This window comes from Cervus elaphus, chromosome 14 (genome assembly GCF_910594005.1).
Source record: "Cervus elaphus chromosome 14, mCerEla1.1, whole genome shotgun sequence".
Taxonomy (NCBI): Eukaryota; Metazoa; Chordata; class Mammalia; order Artiodactyla; family Cervidae; genus Cervus; species Cervus elaphus.
Genome location: NC_057828.1, coordinates 14,705,912 through 14,716,623, shown reverse-complemented (window position 1 = coordinate 14,716,623; position 10,712 = coordinate 14,705,912). Strand labels below are relative to the sequence as shown.

At 43.7% G+C, this 10,712-nt stretch overlaps 1 pseudogene; it reads right to left on the bottom strand.

Moving 5' to 3' along the window:
- Positions 1-1,783: 1,783 nt before the first annotated feature.
- LOC122708058 lies at positions 1,784-2,456 on the bottom strand (annotated as a pseudogene).
- Positions 2,457-10,712: the final 8,256 nt, after the last annotated feature.

Below are 10,712 nucleotides of genomic sequence, written 5' to 3'. Positions count from 1 at the left end.
TTATCCAAATTTATACAGGAACTGTACCCAAAAGACTGACTGCAGGAATTGGTGTTAATATAGCAAAGCACCTCTGGCTTTGTTTACAACCTAGACTTAAGTCTTTATCTTGTAGTATGTCTCCTGCAAAGGTTTTCCTATCCCAGGGCTATATGCGCAACACTGCATACACACTTGAGTTCTTACCATCTCACAGCTCATACCCCACATGCAGTGATCCAGGGTTAAGAGAGTTGGATTACAACAGCTCTAGTAAGTGATCACCCACCAGCTAGGAATAAAGGGAAAAAAAAAAGTGTGTGTGGGGGTACTTCTCTAGGGATTCAGTGGTTGAGACTCTGCACTTCCACTGCAGGGGCACAGGTTCGATCCCTGGTTGGGGAACTAAGATCTCCCATGCCAAACTGTGTAGCCAAAAAAAAAAAAAGCCTCAGTGAGCTCTGAATAAAGAACTGCATTTCTACCACGTCCCACCTGGCCCTCAACAGTCCTGTCTACTCAAATTCCTCCAGTTTCCACAGCCTCAAATAGTCATGTTTCAAGGACTTGGCTTGCAGGGCCTGAGGAAGGCACTGCCAGCAGAATGGGAGGGTGGGCCTCTCTCAGGTGATTCTAACTCCCCATTTGTTGCTCTGTTTCTGGGAGGGGAGGAGCTGCAGAGTTAGTAAAGAGGCTGGCTGGTCAAGGGATGACCAGGTGCCAGGCACACTGTCCCAAGGATAAACCCGGCTCTACTGACATCAATATTTTAATCACTGAACCTACCAGAAAATAGATAATCAAATATGACAGACCTCGAAAGAGTAACCAATTTGCTCCTCTGCCATCAGGCCCACAGAGGAAATTTTTCCAGGTCATACATTCGATAAGCATGGGAGCAGGAAGGCTCATAACCTTACTTTCTTTCCCACTCCCACAGGCCACCAACAGAAGTTGAAGTGGGATCTAACTACCCAAGAATGGCCAGGTTCCCACGAATCACATCCTCACCCTACCTCGGCCTCACCTGTGGCTTGGGAAACTCACAGAAAGACAAGTTTCGTACGACCCCAGATTTTTTTCTTCCGGCAGCCACAACTGGTCACATTGCACGTTTCAAGGTTACACGGGAGCCCCACGCTACATAGGGAAGGAGCAGACGAATCTTGCTGGGAATCTTTCTTTACAAGAAAGCCAGAGCAAGTATTCCAGAAGCTGACAATATTCAGGAACGGGCACCCCAGGGCCTCCAGAAAACCCCTCACTCTCGGTCTTTCAGACTCCTCATTGCTGCTGCTGCTGCTGCTGCTAAGTCGCTTCAGTTGTGTCCGACTCTGTGTGACCCCATAGACGGCAGCCCACCAGGCTCCCCTGTCCCTGGGATTCTCCAGGCAAGAACACTGGAGTGGGTTGCCATTTCCTTCTCCAATGCATGAAAGTGAAAAGTGAAAGTGAAGTCGCTCAGTCGTGTCCGACTCTTTGCGACCCCATGGACTGCAGCCTACCAGGCTCCTCCGTCCATGGGATTTCCCAGGCAAGAGTACTGGAGTGCGGTGTCATCACTTTCTCTGAGACTCCTCATTAGGGGCCTGTTTTCTTGAGCATTGAAAGGCCTTTTCTGGACGGGGATGGGGGCAGGGATATGCAGGTCAATGGCTAAGCTGGCCAGGTGGGGAAGAGGAGGGGGAGAGGGCAGTTCCTTCGGACCCCCAACAGAGGTAGAAAATGGGAGGTAAGTGGTTCAAGATAACAGGCAAGGCCATTTTCTTGGCTGGGGGCTGCTCCCCTGCCCTCCATTCACAGATTAAAAACAAGAGCTCATGATGAGGAAGACTAGGCGCAGAATGAGGACGAAAGCCACGTCTCATCCCAGGATAAGCCCTTCTTGGCCCGGTCCTCCAGCATCTTGCGGAAGGCCTCCTGGCCGGCCCTCAGCCGCCATTTGCGCTCCAGCCGGTCACCGCAGCGCGCCCGGAAGAAGGCGTCCAAGTCGAACGTGGTGTGGTTGGCTTCTGGCAAGCCACGGCCGTGGGCTGGACAGCTCAGAGGACAGGTGCGGGGCGCGCCTTGGGGCCAGCGGCTGGAGACTTGGAAGGCCAGACGCCCGGGCCGCGCAGGTCCTCGTCGCTTGGCAGGCCGCGGGCATACTTCGACGCAAGGTGGTACTGCCCGGCACCTTGTGAGCCTGGGAGATGCGCGTGAAGTGCTCGGCAGACTCAGAGCTCCCCGAGTTGTCCGGGTGGGAGAGGAAGCTCTGCTGGTGGTTATGTCGCCTTGATTTGCTCCAGGCTGGTCGTGGAGAGAATGCAGAGCAGATCATAGAGCGCCATGAGCGAGTACAGGCCATCGCTCTGGGTGTAAGCCCGCGCTTCTAGGCCCAGGCCCGATCTTGGGTTTTGTGGAACCAGCCCCTCACCGGCCTGCCACAACTTCCACGGTAATAGTTGCGACCACCTCAGACCATGCCGGGCTGCCATCGTGAATCAAATCAGTCAATTCTAAAGGGAATCTCCTATACTTTGGCCACCTGATGCGAAGAGCCAACTTATCAGACAAGACCTTGATGCTGGTGAAGATTGAAGGCAGGAAGAGAAGGTGGTGACAGAAGATGAGATGTTTGGATGGCATCATCGACTCAATGGACTTGCCTTTGAGCAAACTCCAGGAGATAGTGAAGGACAGGAAAGCCTGGTGTGCCCTAGCCCATCAGGTTGGAGAGTGGGACACGACTTAGCGACTGATCAACAACAACAAGGATAGATGAATCACATTTTACACCTAAAGGTAAGAATATCTTGAAGGGGGCAAGCGATTTGATTTGATACTGTTTTCTTTCATCAAATGTTCTATTTCAATCCCATTGTATAAATTCTAATTATCAACTACATTGATAGAGATTGAAAAAGGTATCTCCTTAGATTGCTATAAATTTGGAAGGGATTGGGGGTGGAGGAGTAGCTTTATCTGTTCAGTTGTGGTGGGGAAAAATATATGCCATATACTTGAATCCCCCAGCTCATTGAGAGGTTGCTTCTTGAGCTCTTGGAGCCCCAGTGAAGAGCTTGGTGGTCATATTTATAAACTACAGTGAAATCTGGGATTTACTTTGTTTGCTTTTACAATAGCTTGTCAGCTTTTTGAGGAAGTATAAATTTTTAAATATTAATTTCTTGGGAACTAGTATAGTAATTAGCATAATGAAGTGAAGTGAAGTGAAAGTTGATCAGTTATGTCTGACTCTTTGCACCCCATGGACTATCCAGTCCATGGAATTCTCCAGGCCAGAATACTGGAGTGGGTAGCCTTTCCTTTCTCAAAGAAGCACAGTGAAAGTGCCCAGGAAATATTTTTCTTAGAGATTTACCGAGAGCAGCCATAGAGTAGTCCCTTCTCTCCAATGAGTAATGGTAACTTCTTATTTTCCCATCTCATCCCATCATCTAATATCATCTTAAAACACTGGATTTAGATTAGATCCTTCTGGAGGCCTACACTGTTGCATCTTTCTCTCATTCTGGCTGCCTCTGGGTTCTTCACACTTAGAATCTGAGGAAAGCTAGGATAAAGAATGAAAAAGCTTTCAGACAATAATCTTGTCTGTACACTGGCAATGAGAAGGAACTCCTCAACACCAAGTTTAATGTGACAAATACCAAAGAGGAGACTTTATATTTCAAGTCAACCCTGAATATTCATTGGAAGGACTGATGCTGAAGCTGAAGCTCCAGTACTTCGGCCAGCTGATGCAAAGAGCTGACTCATTGGAAAAGACCCTGATGCTGGAGAAGATTGAGGGCAGGAAGAGAAGGGTGTGACAGAGGATGAGATGCATCATGGATGGATTGCATCATGGACTCAATGGACATGAATTTGAGCAAACTCTGGGAGATAGTGAAGGACAGGGAAGCCTGGTGTGCTGCAGTGTATGAGGTCGAAGAGTCAGACATGACTTAGTGACTGAACAACAGCAACAAACCTTGCCGAGTGCCCTTCCCCCACCTCCTTACCTCAGGCAAATTCCTTGATTCAATTTCATCTTTCATAAAAATAGGATGTCCATGGGGAAAGGTGAGGGCTGAGGTCCTAAGCAACACACTGTGATATTGGAATGTTAAAAATATGTACTTCAGGCAGTGGTTTGACATTTGAAGAGACTATGATGAAAAGCTTGAGAAGGTAGTTGAAATCAATCTAACTCTTCTCCGTTTGCTCTGCAGTGAAGAAAACACAGTTCACTTTCCTTTGGTGAAACTATTTTGAAACAAGCAGTTTGTTAGGAGTGTGAATGAAATTTACCACCAAAGTCTTAAAAAAAAAAATCTAAAAAAGAAAAACCAAAAAACCCTATCCCAATTTAGTCCTAAGCCATGCAGGCACTGAGGCACAACTATTTTCAGAATAGACATTCATACTGACTTTTTCTCACAGATCCTCTTGGGAATTAAGCTCTGATTTCTCATTTTTGGATCTCATTTAAGCCGGTTGAACACTAGTGTGTAAAAGTACTGAACCCTCTTTGTAGTATTGTTCTCACTGGATATGACCCAGGGCAGAGCTTTGTAGATTTTTATACCAATAAGACTGTTTCCATTTGGGTGCCCATAAAAACAGATTTTGAGACAGCTTTCTAGAGTAAAATAATTTATTTCAGAAATGTAGGAAACACAGGGAAGGAAATGGGAAGAGAGACGGAGAAAGAAAGACAGCCAATGGAAATTCATTATCAAATCAATTACTACCAATGTCCACTGACACATAGTCCCAGGGGAGACCTGGGAAATGGTGTGAAATATACACCTCAGAGATTGCCCACTTCAGGGATGGGGGGTATATATCTGAAGCTCATCTGTATTAGTCAGCTCGGGTGGATGAAATTCACCATGACAAAAATACCATAGATTGGGTGTTTTAAACAATGAGTATTTTTTCTTTCTTTTTTATTAGGATATAGTTGCTTTATAACATTGTGTTAGTTTCTGCTGAACAGTGAAGTGAATCAGCTGTGTGTATACATATGCCACCTCCCTCTTGGACCTCCCTCACCCCTGTTCCCTTCCTAGTCATCTAGGCCATCACAGAGCATGGAGCTGGACTCCTTGTGCTATCCAACATCTTCCCACTAGCTATCTGTTCACACGTAGTAGTGTGTATGTGTCAGTACTATTCTCCCAATCCATCCTTCCCACCACCCCATGTCCACATGTCTATTCTCTACATCTGCATCTCTATTCCTGCTGTGCAAAAAGATCATCTATATCATTTTCCTAGATTTCACATATATACATTAATATTAACATAAGACATATTTCTTATAGTTTTGGAGACTGGGAAGTCCAAGGTCAAGGTGCTGGACAGCTCATTTCCCTAGTGAGGGCCTTCTTCCTGGATTGCAGGTGGCTGCTTTCTCCCTGAGTCCTTACATACAAAGAGCATACTGGGGAAGCAAACTGTGTGGTGTCTGTCCTTATAAGGTCACTAATCATGTCATTATCTAAACCTACTTACCTCCCAAAGGCCCCGTCTCTAAATATTGTCACATTGGTGCTTAAGGTTTCAACATGTGAATTGGGGGGGGGGGTGGGTACTCTACAGTCCATAGTAATATCTCTAACTTTTTATGTCTGTCATCTCTGTGTACCTATTCCCTTCCACGTGCCCCCCCGCCCCCAGCCACCTCTCTCTGTCCCTCTTTCTACCTTTCTCTGGGGAGCTGAGTATTAGATGCTCACTCCCATCAGTCATGGGTTGAGGGCTGTTTTAGGGGGTTGGTTCCAAGAACTTCTGGCCTACTGTGTGCTTAGAGTGGACTCAGTAGCTTCAGGGAAAAGCCCTCAGGCAGTGAAATTCAGACAGGTCTTTGAAAGCTGGCTCATAGACACTGAGGCCACCAGCATAAGTTTTTTTGCAGCTGGGGACCTATTCTTCATCTACTATAGTAACTGGTTTCTGAGATGGCTTTCCTATATTACTTGAAAGTGTGAGTCTTTTAAAAAAAGTTTTGTGTTTTAAGGAACAAATAAGTGTAAAATGTTCATTTTCCCCATAATATATTTGGAATTAGTTATACATTTCAAATTATGTTTAAAATAACTTAACAGTTGAATAACTTAACCTTTCCCTCTAACAAAAATCTTTAAATGAAAGAGAATGTCTTAACCTGGTTTCCTCTGAAGGCAGAGGCTAAGACAAGTCTTGCATACAAGTAGTTTTGTTGTTGTTCAGTCACTAAGTCATCTCTGACTCTTTTTTGACCCTATGAACTACAGCGCACCAGGCTTCCCTGTCGTTCACTATCTCCCAGAGTTTGCTCAAATTCTTTTTAGTGTTGGTGATGCTCTCTAACTATCTCATCCTCTGCCACCTTCTCCTTTTGGCTTCAATCTTTCCCAGCATCAAGGCCTTTTCCCCGTAGTGGATCACAGCCTTGTTGTGGCAAAGGGGATTGTGTAACTCAGTGAAGCTCTGAGCCACGTGGTACAGGGCCACCCAAGACGGACAGTGATAGTGAAGAGTTCTGACAAAACGTGGTCCACTGGAAGAGGGAATGGCAAACTACTCCAGTATTCTTGCTGTGAGAACCCCATGAACAATATGAAAAGGCAAGTAGTTTATTTGGAGACTAATTGCAGGAACCAGAAGGCGAGATGAGGGGTGTGAAATAAAGAAGGAGGGAATGCTCAAAAAGGATGAATTGCCAAGCTGGCTGCTGCTGTAGGTTGACTAGTGCTTGATGTTGCTGCAATCTTCTGAGGAGCCTTTAAAATGCCTCTCTGAACTGTCTAACTGGGGACCAGTTTATGAAAGAACCATTGCATACATGTTTGAAATGTTTGAACCACCCTTGTTTGTACCATGGATTGTCTCTGAGTAATGAAATCTTAGGCTGCAGCATTTCCTTAAGGAGACACATAGTTTTCCTGCTTCTCTCCCAGGGAGAATCAGCCTTGAGGTTGGGCTTGACTGGGAAATTTCTCTCTTTGCAGAGATAGGTTGGGTAGAGACTTAGAGAATAAAATTTTCAGGTTAGAATAGAAAACATATCTAGTAGCTGGTTATAGGCTTTTTGAGGAGGGGAATTGCATTGTAGAAGGCAGAAACATGTCCTTAGGAAACAGTGTGAGAGAACTTATTTTGAATCTGAATTCTGAGTGATAGTAGATGTCTATCCTGTGTTAATGCTGTCATATGAAAAATTGGCCCCAACACACATGTACATAAGAAAAGGACTGCATGGGGTCAGGAAAAAATGGGCAGTAAAAGAAAAAGGTGTAAGAGGCTAGGGGCTTCGTTAATTATTAGTAAGGGGATTCATTACTAAGGGGATTGGAAAGGACCCTGATGCTGGGAAGGATTGAAGGCAGGAGGAGAAGGGGACGACAGAGGATGAGATGGTTGGATGGCATCACCAACTTGATGGACATGAGTTTGAGTAAGCTCCGGGAGTTGGTGATGGACAGGGAAGCCTGGTGTCCCTGGGGTCACAAAGAGTTGGACACAACTGAGTGACTGAACTGTCTGACTGACTAAACAGGATACAATATTTGAACCTCATTGTTTATTTACATTTTTTTTTGTAATTATACCAATGCATAAACAGTTACCTCTTCAATTTCAGTTCCATAATATTGGGTTCAATTATTCTCAACCACTTTCATTTTCCCCCCTAAATTCCCAAGACAAAAAATAGCTCCCAATACAAAAATATAGATATCTGGACTAAATTGAACTTAGATGACAATTTCAGTCAAGATTCTGGAGCTCAGAATGGGCAAACCAGGTAAGCCATGCCATTTTTAGAATGTTGTTTTAATAAGGCTTATTCCTGTCTGGGTTGACTGCATTTTACATATGCAATCACCCAGCTGTGAGTATGAAGAGTTATTGCCATGACAACTAGAACTGAATGACTTGCCTTTCAAAAATGGTAACGATTCAGCATGTTTGTAGATGATACCTGTGGTTGTCAGTGACTTTCTAGAAGGTCACACAGTTTTGGCAAATGGTTGCTAGTGGTGTGGAAAGGGAGAGACATGAATTAAGTTGTACTCATCATGCCTCTTCATGAGCCAAATGGGGGAACCTCAGGCAAGTCTACTGGGGCTTCAGTTTCTTTATCCACTTAGTAGGAAGTTACAGGCTAGATTATATAGACTGTAAGGTTGTTCACAGTTTCAAATTTCTCTAATTATAATAGATTTATATATTATAAGTTTATGGAACAAGGTAATTGCTCCATAATCATGTTATCACTTTCAAACATTTTGTGAATTCTCTTTTTGTCTTACCTTCAGAATGGACAGCATACTCTTTGGATTAAAAAAGAACAACTCAAAACCCTTGGGGGTTAAAAATAATCCATTCTAAATTTTTTTTTGAGCAATTGCAGCTTTATCAGGCTGCAAGCATATATAATTTGTCAAGGTTATCGACTTGAATGGTTCAACTCATTTGATACACATACGTGCACTGTAATTTTTTAAACATCAAAGTCTGTACTTCACAGTTGATGATTTTGATTATTGATCACAATAGAAATATGAACCGACTCTGTGAATTTGTTCTTTGTCCCACCTGGCTATGAGTAGTGGCTGGCAATCCATTTTAGCTATCATTTCTATAATAGCTATCTAACTCCTGATTTCTGTGTAATATAAAGTAACATTTCACAATGAATAGTTTTGTCTGTTCGTGTTCAAGTGTCTTCTCTCTTCCATCAGTTGAAAAGGTGGCTATGATAGTACGGTTGCCATTGTCAGATGGTCTCTTTATTCTAAAAAGTAGATGGACCCACATTTAGATGATTTCCTGCTCAAAGAACTTTGAGAGAGTCCTTTGAGCATAACGCTTGGGCATAACACTTAGTCATTGCCCTTTCACAGTCCCTCATTCTCCAGCTTCTAATTCGGCCCCATGGGTAACTGGAGTCATCATTTCCTTGGAGGAAAGGTGCACAGTACCAGCCTGTTTGTTTCTTGACATGGAGTCCCAAATATGTATGGACTTGCTTCTTTTGATCCATATTTCTATGGTTTTTTTTTTTTAGCTTTGCTGGGCCTTTGTTTCTGTGCAGACTTTTCTCTAGTTGTGGCCAGTGGGGGCTAAGCTCCAGTTGAGGTGCGAGGTCTTCTCATTGTGGTGGCGTCTCTTGTTGCAGATGATGGGCTCTAGGTGCGCGGCCTTCGGATGTTGCCGCACCTGGGTTCAGTAGTTGTACACCCAGGCTCTTGTGCACAGGTTCAGTAGTTGGGGTGCACGAGGTTAGTTGCTCGAAGACATGTGGGATCTTCCCAGCCCAGGGATCGAACCTGTGTCTTCTGCCTTGGCAGGTGAATTCTTTACCACTGAGCCAGCAGGGAAGCTCTATAGTCTTCTTCATTCACTCTTTCATCTTTATCATTTTACTTCTTTCTATTTTCTGCCATTCCCTCAATCTAATACAATTCATTGGATTTTCTGACATTTCCCTTTGTATTCCCTTAAATATTCCTAGACTGTCATCTAAATTCACATGATCGTCTTTGTTTATTCTCATTTTACTTATAAACTCATGCCTTTATGCCCATGGTAGGCTTCAGGGGCATGCAGTCTGTGAGTTTACATGGCCCCGTGTTCACATGGCCTCATGCTTGGTTTTAATGCTCTGCTGTTGCCATCTTGAAGTTTTTAATAAACTTGGAACAAGGATCTCTGTCTGTTCTTTTTGCCCTGGGCTTCACAGATTATACAGCTACTCCCGATTGTAGCTCATTTGTTCCCTTCTAGCTGGGTAAGTGGCTTCTCTTTTAGTTTCTGTCTTTCTTTTTCATTCCTCATCATATTTTTTCACTTATTGACTTCCCGTGGTTTGTCTTTTTGACTGCTATATAAATACAGCCATTTTTAGCTCTGTTTATTTTTTACATCCTTTAGGACTATTTAGCATTATATAAAAATTGTATGTGGTCGACTTTTGATAAACCCTGACTAAGGGAGAAGGGAATGAGAGGATCAATGAAGACTGCAATTCATACAGGCAGTAATCACTTTAGTATTCATCTTCTGGAAATTTACCTTTTCATTCATGTTTGCCCTGGTTACTTGGTTTGCACTCCTTGAATACACAATAAGTGGTGGTTGGGGGAGCCTTCTAAGTGGCACAGACTAGCTAGCCTGAGATTAAAAATCTCTGCTAAAAAAGGAGATTGATTGTCCTTGTGTTGTGTGTTTTTAGATATATATGCAAAAGGATTTTTTGCATGTGGTTTGCATAGGTTTACCTGACGAGGTTAGTAGGATATAAAGACTTTTCTAATTGTATTCAGACCCCTTTTTTGGTTTCAACAAACCAAATGGCCTACTCTTTTTACCTAGTGGCAGTCCAAGTCACTTTACATTGTGATGCCATCTGCCCGGAAGCATTTAATAATTATGAAGCCGGATGTGTATCCAGGGTGACCCAGCTGCCCATGTATTTTATTTTGCTTTTTTTTTTTTAGCTTTTTATATCACTTATTAGGTGTCAGTTACTGTGCTAAGCACTTGAAGAGTACAGACTCATTTAATCTATGAAATAGGTGCTGCTTTTCTTTTTACTGGGGTATAGTTGCTTTACAACGTCGTGTTTTTTCCTGCTATACAACGAAGTGAATCAGCTGTATCTATACAGATATCCCCTCCCTCTTGGCCCTCCTTCCCACGCCCACCCCTCGTCCCACCGCTCTAGGTCATCACCGAGCACCGAGCTGAGCTCCATG